Here is a 9,667-nt window from a genome sequence, read left to right as displayed (position 1 = left end):
GAACGGATTGCAAAATTTCTGCCCTGATGGCTGCAAATCAGAGTTATATCCTGGAGGGCGCCAGTTCAGCCCTGCTCCATCACCCTCAGGAGGGGAGAGTTTGTTGCCAGAGATAAGGCATTATCTTGTCCTCCCCAAGCTGGGAAGGGGCTCCAGCTCTGGGCTGGGCTTCCCCTTGCAAATCGCTCTGTCCGATATGGGATGAAGGATGTGCTGGGAACGGCAGAGCTGATGCCCAGCGCACCAGGACTGTAACTCCTTTCTTTGGTCTTCCTATTCTCTCTCGTCCCAGGGGCACTAAGCTATTCCTTCTTTGATCTGGTTCATTTTCACAAATATTTAAGCTGTCTGAGGGGCTCTCGGGCCACCTGAGAGCACATGTGGCCCTTGGGTCCATCTGCACTCTGACAAGACAAGGAAGTAGCTGTGACCTAGAAAAGGATTTGGGGGATGGTGTGCAGAGGAGAACATCAAGCGGCCCGTTCCAAGGCTGATTAGAATTTCCTAACAAAAGATAAAAGTTCCTTAATCGTTCTTCAAGGTTAAGAGGTTCATGTTGTATTCCCATGTGCTCTGACCTCCTCTAATTAGCATGCTGTTGGAATTTCACATCTCAAATATGAATAAGCTATTCATTATCATCACGGCCATTATTCTTCTGCAAGCCACCAGAAAGAAAAAGTTGCTTCTTTTCACAGGAGACAAGGTCAATCGACTCTATCAGTTGACTAAGCCTGAATAATGTATAAACTGCTTTTCACAGCAGGCTCTCTCAGCTGAGCAGGTGATAAGCAATGCATATCCATAAGGATGGCCAGCCAGAAAAGATAATCCGGTGTTTGGAAATATTTTTACTGTGAAGTATTTGCTACCTCTGCTACGGTATCATCTGGATGAGTGGGGCTTTGCAAGATAGATAGAAACATGAGTCTGTTATCTCTTTACTTCAATTCCTTCTCTTTAATAAGGTGGGAGTTATGATGCAGCCCGTACCTGACAGTGAAGACACAAGAATGGAGATTTCATAGCAAGAAATATCTTTCTTTTTTTTTTTTTTCTTCTTGTGGTTGGTATCAGCAATACCTGTGTTCAGTGCCTAGGTGTAGTAAGCCTGGAAAAGCTTGTAGGGAGAGGTAACAACTTTCATTCGGCCAGCTAAAACAGTTGAAAAAATGGATGAACTTCTTCCTGGGCACAGGAGCCTTTCCAGAGATTAGAAAAAATGGCCCAATTTTGTTGATGTTTCTCTACAGGCCTGAGGAAAGGTTTGTGCGCCAGAAAGCTTGTCTGGTTTTTGCAGCTGTATCGCTTCGCTCAAAATACTCTCTTACCTTTCCTTTCAAACTGCCTCCATATATCCTTAGGGTATCACGACACAACAACATTACCGTTAATTCCATTAACTCATCTCACATAATGAGAATTAATGAGAATTCTGCCGTTGTGAAGACAGTCAGGAGTGCAGTGTAGCACTAAAGACATTCTTAGCATTTTTCTACTTGTTTGATGCTGTTTCTATTTAATTTATTAACTTAATTGTGGGACAGACGTATGGAACGCACACACACACACAAATCACTTTTTTCTACTTCTGGTGATGAAGTTTTGTGCTTCCAGATCTATTCTAGAAGATGCATTTCATATCAAATAGTTGCATCACTGTTTCTTATGTCTTCACTTCAAAAAGCGAAGATTGTGCATTTTTGAGTCAGGCATTTTCTTCAGTATCTTCCATCTGTGGCCCAAGGTGGTCCCACCTCACTGAAAAAAACATCTGCAAAAACACTGTTTACAGCACAACTTTCAGATTCTGTAAGGATGAATCTGAAACAATTTCAGAAAAGAAAAAAAAAGCATTTATGTAAGAGAATCTTATATTTCTTCAAGCGTGTCTTAATGATTTTACAAAAAAAAGAGAAATTGTATGGTATTATACAATATAGCACATGCTCAGTTCTTTAATCACACGCATTTTTTAAGAGTTTTGCTAAAATGTCTATACAGTGGCTTTATATCTTGGAAAGTGAAGACATATGAAAGACAAAGTCAAGGATCATAACACATACACTTTATACTTTAAGTCTGGTACGTGAGTTTCACAGCACTGTCAGAAATCTTAGACGCTTCCTTGGATATCTTTCTTAGACTCTTAACCTCAAGTGGGCAGATGAGGAGTAAAGCCGAATATCTCTTTATACGACATGCTCAGTAGCAGGAATCCCAGAACAGGATTCCAATACGGGTATTACTCTGATGATCAGTGTAGGTGGATATAGTGGCCCAGGCAATCAAATAACATCATCTGAAACCATCCTTGTACCATTTGCTCTCTAAGTTTTGCCCTCATGCAGGGATGCTGACTACAGAAGGATGCGAATGTATTTACATTTACTGTGTCCCTGCAGCTCCTCTACTTTGATAAGAAGAGAAGCATTTGCAGGTACAGAATCTGTAGGTACCATTCCCACATAGTATACTAGCATGGTTTTGGAGGAGCACTTTAAAAACTGGACACTCGTTGACTATCGTGTTTTGGCAATGGCTCAAATCTCTGATACTTTCATGCACCCTTGGCTAATCAGGGGACCAAAGCTAATTGATCCAAGAAGTGTCTGTTTAATGTCTAGCTGCCTTGGGAAAGGTTGCCATACTTGACTGGTTAGCGTATCGCATTTAGCACCATTGATGTAATGCCACTGGAGCAGCCGTATTTTCCCTTTCCTGAGGAAAAGGAAAAAAAAAAACGCATGAAGGGCCTTTTGAGATGTTTTTTTTGAACATTGTTTTAGCTTCATCTGCACCCCATCTCAAATACAAACAGTTTCTATCAGCAGAACAACAATCTGAGGAGAGATGCGTGTACGTGACATATAGGTGTTTCTAATTCCATTTGCTACCTAGCCTGCCAGCAACAAATATTGTCTCTATCTATCTTAACCTAGTCTATCATCCATATCGCATTCATCCCTGTGTTGAGTGAGCCCCGTTTTCCTTGCAGCGTGTACTCAGGGCTGTTCCATGGGGAAAGAGTAGATAATATACTAGCTCTATACACGTACCTTCACGTATAAGCTGAGCAGCCTCGGCTAGGCTGCTGATTACTTCAAAGGATGCTGGTGAGGTTACATGGGCAACCATGTCAGCCCAGGACAAAGTAGTACAAGTTCCCTGGTCTCGGTTACTGCCTAAAGACAAGCACAAGTTGAAATCTGCAAGGGAAGAGCTGTTTTTCCAGCCATCTTCCACTGAAATATTGTTCATACTGGTTTCCCCCAGTGCTGACCACAGCAGTCACATACGTAGGAATACATTGCCTCTCTCTAGTTTTGTTTTTGCATTTTTTTTAATAAGAAAAATGCTAAAATCTAAAATGCTTCCCCAGATGCATCCTCCATCCAGAATTATTTAACGTTTGTTTCATTGTGTTTTGATTTTAGGGATACATTAAACCATTGTGGTTTCAAGGATTTTATTTTATTCCTGTTTTCTCTGTGTTGCCCTAAAGCCTTAATGCAAACTTAAACTTTTCGACTTCTGCCAGCGATTTAGTGCCATAAAGCCCCAATTCACTACAAATGGCAATGAAAGACAAGGTTGAGTGAGCCGACTGGATTACTTAATTCCTCAGCGACTAGTAGTGACGCTACCTGTAAAAGTCCGATGCCACCAGATTTGCCAGTGTCCTCTGCAGTTACCCCTTTAGGGTTGATGAGTTTAAGGTCAGCAGAAGGCAAAGTCCTTGAAGGTCATACAACTGTAAGCCCGCTTGGAGGATTTGTTTACATCTTCCCTGAAATTCCACTGCTATCCGGATCCTTATCCCACAGTTTACGCTTGGTCTAAGCGCTACTCTGAAATCACGAGGAGTGATTTCACAAGCACTGTGTAAACGATGGACAGTTGTAATTACTGCCTGTATGAATTATAGTAAGGAATAGAAAATTTTTCTTTAAGTGCTTTAGGTCAGGTTTGCTAACTCTCCGTTGAACAAGTTTCTCACGATAAGCCTTCTCATTCCTATTCTAGAAGAAGGAGGGCTGTGTGGCTCGTGGCAAAACAGTAAGAGCCGCCTGTTTGCACGGTCTTATTCATTTTAGCCGATTTCCACACTAATAATGGAACTGTTGAAAAAAAAAACAAACCAAAACCTAAATCTGAAAGAAGCAAAGTAGTTCTGGAAGAGATGTGGGACAACCAGTGGGAAAGTGATGAGGTCAAAAATAGGGTTGAACCAGTTCCTCAAGGCTTGCCTGGAAAGTTGCTACAAAAGTGATGCTGCTTTCTGCAGTGCTAATATGCGAGCCTGTAGAATCATAGAATCACAGAATGGTTTGGGTTGGAAGGGACCTTAAAGATCATCTACTTCCAACCCCCTGCCCTGGGCAGGGACACCTCCCACTAGACCAGGCTGCTCAAAGCCCCATCCAGCCTGGCCCTGAACACTTTCAAGACTGTGAAATCTTGAGTTTCCTTGAGCGAGGAAATAAAGACTCTTTGATTTCTTGATAAGTCAGGTGACGTTATTTAAGCAGCAAAATCAAGGAATTAAACTTTGATATATTTGAAGTAAAATGTTATTATCCATCACTTTCAGTATTGATACATATCTTCCTAACTGTATTAGTAGGAACTTTTATTGGCGCGTTTAGTGTCATTTTATCCACATCTACAGCACCTAAAGTACTGTTTTCTCCTAAATCTTACAGCAAGGTGCAGCAATGAACAGATTTTAAAACAAGACAAAACAAGCAAACGAAAAAAAAAACCCAAATCCAGCAGTAACAGCAGTTCACTCATACTGACAATAAAATTAGCAACAGGATGCATGAAATAGGGAACAGCAGACAAAGCACACGCTTTCCTGTGGCTCCGTTTCTGTGTTCTGCTTCTCACTGCTAAGGACAGACAACTGAAAAGATGCTGCGTGATTTAGTCACCGTCGGGACCATCATCAGGAAAGAAATCTTCAGTGACTTGAAGAAGTGACTCGACGACTTCTTGACAAGGTATCAGCCTACGCAGGAGGTTCCAACGCACTGATTTCTATCTGTTACACGCTTGAATGATTTCTGAACTGAGAGAAAGCCACGCACCATTACATGAGAACTGAAGCACACGGTAAGGAGAGCAGATGTTGCTGTGACCAGGGCCCGAAGCTCTAATTGCCAGCTGGCATGCTTTTCTTAATCTGTTGGAGATATCGACTTGCCAGGCTGGAACTTGAAGTTTCTCTGAACTCTGGGAACATTGGGCACGTAGCTCATCACTTGTTATGAAGTGAAATGCTAATTATAAGTGCTATCCCTCATTATCTGCGAAACACTGCTAGTTTAAATACTTGCTAATCTGAAAACCCAAATGTAGACTCAGGAATGACAATATCCTTAATTTTCCTCCACTATTGCTTCTGCAGACAGCTTTCAAGATAGATGCCGGAGGTAAAATCACCCAGACATTAGTGGAAGCAGCAGTTTTCCTTCACTGGCCAGGAAAAAGGCTGAAACACTGTGGCGGTTCCTTGTTTGACCTGACACCGTGGTACAAACCAGATCTATACGCCAGCATCTCCAGTAGCTTCCTCTGGGTGCTAAAATGGCATTACCAAGCAGGTGGTTGGAAATAAATCACTTTTAAAAGTTCGTTTTACAGCTGCAGATTCCTGGACTGGAGGGAAAATCCAGACATCTTTCACAGATCAGGAGCTCTAGGTCACACGGAGCTCAGCCTGGAGCCTCCCAGAAGCAGGACAATGATCCTCATTTACTGCGAAAATTAATTGAAGCTGAGACGTGAGAACCAAGACTGACAGCACTTTCCAACAGTGTGCAACCACCAGCAACGGCACTCGAGACAAGGAGGACAGAACAGCAGCATCGCGGGGATTTCTCAGAGGTGCACAAAACAGTGTTGCTGCAGAAGATGAACTGACTGTCATCCTGAAAGTAAATGGAACATTTATTACTTCTAAATTGAACACGGTGCAAATGCCAACGTATGGCCACAGAAAGTGATAACAGCCCTGTGAGAAAGGGAGGCGGGGGGGTGCAGAACCCAGCTGACCCATGCTGGGAGGAGCGCTCTGCTTGCCCTCCGGCAGGAAGGAGACGGGGAGAGGATGTGGATAAACCTTTTACTGGAAGATGAAACAGAATACATCCACTCAAAGGCTGCACCCTTTAATTTATGTCTAATTAGATGAACATTTAGAAATGGAAACTTTTCTATGTGATGTGACTTTGAAGCTGGTCCTGCTTTGAATGTGTCATCTGGGATAGATGACCTCCAAAGTTCTCTTCCAACCTGAATTTTTCTATGATTTTATACTTACCTACATCTTGTCAAGTATTTTCCTTTTTTCAGTGCATCAGGAAGGTTCTGCCTGAAGCTCCTAAAAAGGGAGCAGCCATTTGTGCACAGTCAGCATCCTTAAAGAGGGCAGGCTGCCACGTGGGTTGAGTTTGGTACCTAAAATACCTCTCAGGAAAAGATAAGCAAGTTTTTTAGTGTATAATCACTGCCACCATAAGCAATTCTTGGGTTTGCGAGGAAAAAACATCACCACAAATAGAAGACTGTGAGAAAACTTCTGTAAAGTACCTGTAAAATATTTGTAAAGTATTTTGTAATGTGTTTGTAAGATAAAAACTATTTTGTTTAGTTAGCATGAACTAGTTTATGCTAACTAAATTGATACAAAGAGAAATGAGAGGTGGGACAGGTAGTGTCCAGTAAAACAGCTGATATTCCCAGCAGACCTGCTTCCAGAAACAAGGAAAGGGAATTAAAATCCATTATAGTGGTGAACTGTGAGAAATCTGTGACTGATGTAGCTGCTTGCACCATGAACTAGTGACACCTCGGAGTCCTGGTCCCCCAACTGAAAGACACTGCGGCTTTCCTCCAAGCACTGATCTGTGGTTTAATTTCCCCAGAATTGGGGCACAGGAAAGGCTTCAGCTCCCAGAATTCACAACCGGCCAATATGGTTCACAGAGGCTTCAGCCTCCGACCATGGATGCGTTGGAGATCTGCGCTGAACGAACCTGTCTTTAAACATCTTGCTTTAACGACCACCCACATGGGAAAAAAAAAACATATTTGGGGCTGTTTTCAGATAGAAATTATTCTTTTTTTTTTTTTCTATTTAATTCAAACATGAGAATTTATACACGATTTAAGCATAGTTGAAAAAGTTTAAATACATAGGAGTCTGATTGGGACAAGCAAATAACATAGTAGCTCGCAGTCTGACAGCAGCTGAGACACAAGGCAGAAATTGCGAGAGCCGCTGCTGAGGGTGAAATCCTGAGCAAAATAACTAAGGATTTTAGCAGAGGATTAGCAAGCCAGCTTGTTCCTACCAGCTGTTATAAATAGATGGCAGAGCGTTTATTACTACAAATGATTTGCTTAGAGACACGAGATAGCGATCTGTAATTTGGAACAAAACACGATGCGGAGAAGGACATGCAAAAACGCTCTAAGTAGCTGTATGCCGATATATAGAAATGTATAAGCCTGAAAAAATGCAGCTCAATGCATCACCCTATACACAGGTGAATTAGAATAATGTATTTTTTCATAAAATAACAGAAATCCAGTGCCAGCCCCCATGTACTTATATTATAACAAAATAGTAGTAAAGAATTTATAAAGGTTAATTGAAGGTGTTCTGTACATCTTCAGAGAAGGTGGCCAACAGCAATTTCAGTTAATTATGCCGAAACAGACATTTTATGACAGACTTCTCAGGTCCAGGAGGGAATTTCTGTTCAAAGAAAACAGCAAAGCATGTCAGGTAGCTACTCAGACCTGCAGGCTGTCCTAAATCGGGCAGAGAAGCACCTTGGGCACACATTCGATTGGCAGTGACATAGGGGGCTTCTCTGGGGTGACCCTCTCTTTTGCTTTGAGAAGGATTCCATCCAGGGCTGGACACAGTTCACCTGTCAAAATTCACCTTTCTCCAAAAAGCCAGTGGAAAACCCATACTCTCCTCCTTAGCCTGCTTGACCTGATCCCTTCCCCAGCTCTCCGACGACCACCCTGCTGGTCAGGCGATGGGCTGTCTCTTTTTCACCCATTGAATATTTAAGCATTCTCGCAAAGTGGAAGAGCTCCAACACGAGTCAAAGATGGAAAGCAAGTGACTGGCCCCAAGGGCTGGCAATTAGAGCACTCCTCTGGTGGCAGAAAGGAGTTCGTTCTGTAACCCGGGGAACACCTAATAGTTTCTAAAGCAGAGCATTCATCACAGCTTGGACTGTGAGAGTCAATGATCTGAATATGAAGATCCATAATCCATTATATAAAAAATTCTTATTTCTAATACTGAAATAATGTACAACCTCAGCTTTATTTCATATCAGTCCTTCTATCCTCTTGCATGACTGGTTCTGTAGGAGGTAGTCTGGCAGCTAACCATGGCATCATATACACACACACACAGATATACGTACCCCCACAAGCGTGCACGTCCTCAGAAAGCTCAGCCTTTCTCGGGAGAACATTTGTCTTGCTTAACTCGGAGAGATAAATTGTATTAGTTCTGTTGCTTTTTTCATGCAAACCAGGACATCGGTTAAACAGTAGTCTGGGTTTATAATCCCCAGGAAATAGCTAGTTATGCATTTACAGATGCTGATCCTGGCACGTCACATTACTATATGAAGTAGCCTGTTCATCATTATTCCTTATACCACCTCATCCTTTCTTTGTTATATCTCTAACCCAATGAAGAAACGAATTCTGTTGATTCAGAAAACTTAGCTGACACTCTAATGTGAAATTCAACCTCCTGTACGAACATTGCATTGATTTGAGAACTCATTTTACGGCATTTTATATTTTGACAGTATGCACTATTATTCTTGTTTCATTGCACGTCTATCTCCTTACACACAGCGGTAAATAATTTGGGATGGATTACTTCCATTTGATGGCCTACGACCAGGAAGATGTGTTTTCTTCTTTATGGGGAGCTCTTAAAACAGGCAGATGCTGCAGTCAGGAGAACACTATGTGGCCTCTCGTAACTTAAGAGCTGCAGTGGCTGGTATTTCCTACAGGCTATGCAGGAAATACATTGTTTTTCCCTTTCCTTTCATAGTGTTCTGCTCTCGTTTCTATAGCTTGTGTTATTTAAGTAACACAGAAAAGGGAAAAACAATTAAAGTTTACAGAAAGAAGTAATAGAAATGGATGGAGCCTAACAGAGAAATCCTGGCAGTCCCAATAACGCCTCGGTTTCCTGCAGGGTACACTGCAGCAAAAGCGAAACGCTCGATGGAGGAGAATAAAAACAGTTTGTCTTGGCACCGCAGAACTCCGTGAATCACCTTGTTGAAGAAAAAGAAGCTGAAACTTTAACTTTTAGTGCATTTAACAATGTAAGTGACTGATTCTTGTGCTGTATATAAAAATGAACTGAGGACATTAAAATAGCATTTCCTCTTTGATTTCCTCCACCTTCTGCTCCCTGTGAAGCCTCTTCAAGGCAGCCAGTGACTTGCTTCATTTTAGGGAACACACAGCTTTCCTTTTCCCTTCCTCCGATCTTGGAGTATGTTTAATAATAACTTTCATTTCCGGAGCACCTTTTCTGCAAGTAGTATCTCTTCTCTGGACTGAATCCAAACTCTGGTCCTTCTGTGATTTCTTCTTTCTG

The 9,667-nt window shown here is 41.9% G+C and overlaps 1 long non-coding RNA gene across 2 annotated transcripts; it reads right to left on the bottom strand.

Moving 5' to 3' along the window:
- Positions 1-1,892: 1,892 nt before the first annotated feature.
- On the bottom strand, positions 1,893-8,581 carry LOC128910179 (uncharacterized). Of its 2 annotated transcripts, none has more exons than XR_008466642.1 (3): positions 8,460-8,581; positions 6,329-6,474; positions 1,893-5,936 (listed from the first exon to the last, which is right to left on the bottom strand). It is a non-coding gene; the product is annotated as an uncharacterized LOC128910179 (long non-coding RNA). The 2 variants fall into 2 exon arrangements; XR_008466643.1 differs by having other exon boundaries at positions 6,329-6,465; positions 8,460-8,551.
- Positions 8,582-9,667: the final 1,086 nt, after the last annotated feature.

Source organism: Rissa tridactyla, chromosome 5 (assembly GCF_028500815.1).
Source record: "Rissa tridactyla isolate bRisTri1 chromosome 5, bRisTri1.patW.cur.20221130, whole genome shotgun sequence".
NCBI lineage: Eukaryota > Metazoa > Chordata > Aves > Charadriiformes > Laridae > Rissa > Rissa tridactyla.
This window is presented reverse-complemented; position numbering and strand designations above follow the sequence as displayed.